This window comes from Pagrus pagrus (genome assembly GCF_965226575.1).
Source record: "Pagrus pagrus genome assembly, chromosome: 13".
Classification (NCBI taxonomy): Eukaryota; Metazoa; Chordata; class Actinopteri; order Spariformes; family Sparidae; genus Pagrus; species Pagrus pagrus.
Genome location: NC_140197.1, coordinates 4024589 through 4028256, shown reverse-complemented (window position 1 = coordinate 4028256; position 3668 = coordinate 4024589).

Genomic DNA, 3668 nt, shown 5'->3' with positions numbered 1-3668 from the left:
GACCAACTGTTGAAAATAAACAGTGAAGTAACAGTGAGGTATTCATGACAACAGTGAGTGGAGCGGAGAAAGATCGTCATCCTCATTTAACCAAGCAAAGAACAATCAATTGCATAATCAGAAAGTATATCATTCTCAGTGAAACTTATAAACACAAGTGAACTGCAAAAAAAATATTGTAAAAACTTAACCTTGTCTCACAACACACTGATACAAAGTAAAATAGTCGTAATAGAATGAAGGAAATCTTCTTCCTGTATTTAATTCACTCAAATCCACCAGCACAACATGGCAGTGTCTCTTCTTAGATATGTAAATCTGTTGGCATCTATAACGTGTACAGGTAACACACCAATTTTCAGTTGTTTGATATTCAAAAAAATGCAAAAGAAAAAACAAAACAAACCTGAGAGTTGGCTTGATTTGACAGGTTTCTAATTTTGGTCTGCTTCTTGACTTCAGAACATTCTAGGTTTATAAATGTCAGATTGCCTGCTGCTGCACGTTTCCTTATGTCTGTGTTGACGGACATCTAGCTGGGTGGATGTCCGTACAGCCACATACTGTATGTATAGGAGGCTTTGGGCTCCGTTCACACCGCAAGCTTTCTTGATTGCCTCCATATTTAGATTTTTATTTGACTTTACATCTTCTTTAGTTTGTAACCTCATGACAAATTCAAGGTACTGTATATTTTATTTAATGTGATATAACACTGTTCAATTTATAATCCTTTAAATCTGCATTGAAAAAACCCCATGGTGATGATATTGTTAATCGTCTGCATTTTTTCAACAATGGCCGTTCAATGTGTTTGCATTCTGTTATTATCTGTTGAAACAGTCCTTTTCTTTGTTAGTGGCAGCGTTCACACGCACACATTGCCTTCACACACAAGTGATTGACAGGAAATGATGCAACATGTCGTCCAGAATTACTGTTTGTGATTCAATCTTTTTGTTTTAACGCACCTCAGTGTTTGTGGCTCACTCTCCTCTACAGTATCAGGGCTGGATTCAGTTCCTGCCAAAGCTAAACTTACATTTCCTTCTGCTGCTACTTCCAGAGTATTCAGCTAGTAAAACACAGGATTGTTCTTTATTATGAAGAGGCCACAGGAAACACAATGCATTGTCACTGAGGTTACTGCTCACCACAGTTGTTCATCATGATGCATCTGAGTGTCTTATATTTTCAAAGTTTTGAGTCTTCAGTAAGAATAACTGGTCTAAAGAGTTCACTATGATTCTAATAATAGTTGCTTTTGTTCTTTTCATGGGATTTGTCAGCAGAAAGAAACCATTTGTGATGTGACCACAACAGCCACCCAGCAACATGTTCAACCCATGACTAACCTAATGACTAACCTACTCTCTCTACTAGACCTTACTACATTATTACATGAGTGCTCAGTACTTGTAGCTGCTTTAAGCACAGCCTCACAGAGCCACTAGCATGGCTGTAGACTCTCAGTCTTTTGACGTCAAAGTAGGCTGAAGTGATAATAGATAATCTAATCTGTTCACTTGTCTGATCGTCTGACTGACTCATGTTTTTTGCCCTGTTGGACTCTTTTAGCAATGTTGTCAAGTGATGAGATCTTAGAAATATGCTGGCATTAAAACCGATGATTGAATCTACAAAAATAAAGCCCTGTAGAAATTTATTATAGTTGTCATTTTAGATGGGTTCTAAAAATGGCAGAAAAAACAGAGACTGCTGCAGTGTTAAGGGAGCCTCAGTTCAAGAGAGTAGCAGCTACATAGGACCTAAAGTAACAAAGCCAAGTGCTAACTCTTCAACATTACCAAAATAGAAAGGAGGAAGAAATAAGAGAAGCCTGTTGCCTTCTTCACTTTCCCAGAGGTTTCCACAGAGGTTAAAGTGACAAAGATTCAAACGTCTTGGAGAAACACATCAAATAATATCCTGAAAAGATTTGTCATATAGCCCTAACCTAGTATATTTGTACTGTATGTACAATGAGTGTTATATTGTACACACGTCTTGCTATTTACACCAGTGTGCCTGCAGTTAAAATCAATACGTCCACATTCTCAGTTTGGGACAATGTGTTACAGAAAACTTTAAATGAAAAATTCATCAATACAAAGAATGCAGCGCTGTGAAGAATCACAGATATAATCTGTGCCAGACAACAGACACACTTAAGAGAAAATGCATTGCTTCCTGGGCAGACTCGTCATGCAAGTCATGGTGACAGCGTCACATCCAGCTGTTTGTCTTTGCATGTTGTAATTCCTCGTTCCTTCACTAGGTGGAGACGGATCACCACACTGAGGCTAATGAAGCACAGAGCATCTGATTATAAGTAATAATGTTTTGTTTTTGAGGGAGTCCTCGTGTTTTGTCCATAATCACACAGCCATGAGATTTACAACCTTAAATAAGTTTAATAGAAAATGTTTGGAAAGGTTTTCCAGTAGCAGTCTCAGATATTTCTGCCTCCAACCCAAGTTTTTATACGTAATACTGACATTACGTTGCACATGCAATGGATTGCTAGGTCAGTTTGTTGGTTAGTCTGTCTGCCTAAAACTGGTCCAGAGACCAGACTGAAATGGTTTAACAACCAATGGATGGATTGTCTAACATGGATATTCATTCCCCCCCGTGAGGGTGAACTCTGATGACTCTACTGATCTCCTGACTTTTCATCTGATGCCACTTAATGTGTTGTTCCTTTTAAAATGTGATAATGTGAAGTGTTTTTGACCATCATGAAAATAATAATAATTATTGTTGTTACTATTATTATTACCTGCATTTTTAATTATCCAGTAAAATGGTCTCAGCATTTCCCAGATGGACTGTGGCAAGTGATGCGTCATACAAAAATGACTTTGTATCGATATACATGTAATATATTTCATTCTCTTTTTTTCCTCTAGCAAGATTTAGATGAGTTCTAATAATTTGTTAATGACCATTTGTAAATCAGCATTCCCATCACCTACAGCTATACTGTAAGATGGTGAACATGGGAAATGTTGAACCTGCTTAACATGTTAGCTTTGTTGTTGCATATCGGTTTCGGATGATTTAATTCCAATTTGCCCCTCCTGACAGTCGGAGGAGAAATCTGCTCTGGGACCTCAGGGGTTTAGTTAAACCTCCTGAACTGCTTGCAGATGATCTGGATGATTATGTCAGTACTTTTCAAGCAGCAGCTTTTTCAAGCAGCAGGACAACAGCCAATAGGAGAGAGCCGCTAATAGTGTTAACATTCTAGCTCTTGAGGCTAACATTAGCTAGCATAATTGTGTTGACAGGCTATTAAAACTGACAGTTACAGGGGTACCACTGCATGAGCAGGGGGAGGAGAGGCATGGGTTACTGACCAAACACTAAGTAATTACTGTTGGAATATAGAGCTATATCACTTACAGCAGCTTTAACAGCAAGTTGATGGGCCACAGTTTGATTTTGTGAGCTGGTGTGTAGTGTGCCAACATTTGTCAAGCTTGTAGTGTGTGCATGTTTGAGATTAGGAGAAGGAAATCTGTGAAGAGTCTCCCTATGTACAGCAACTCCTGTCGTAACCCCTGTAGTCTAAGGCACTGCTGTTTGGAAGTACAGCCTCACAGCCATGACAGCATGGCTTTAGACTCTTAGTTTGTGCCTTTGGATGCTGTGAAAACCACAAG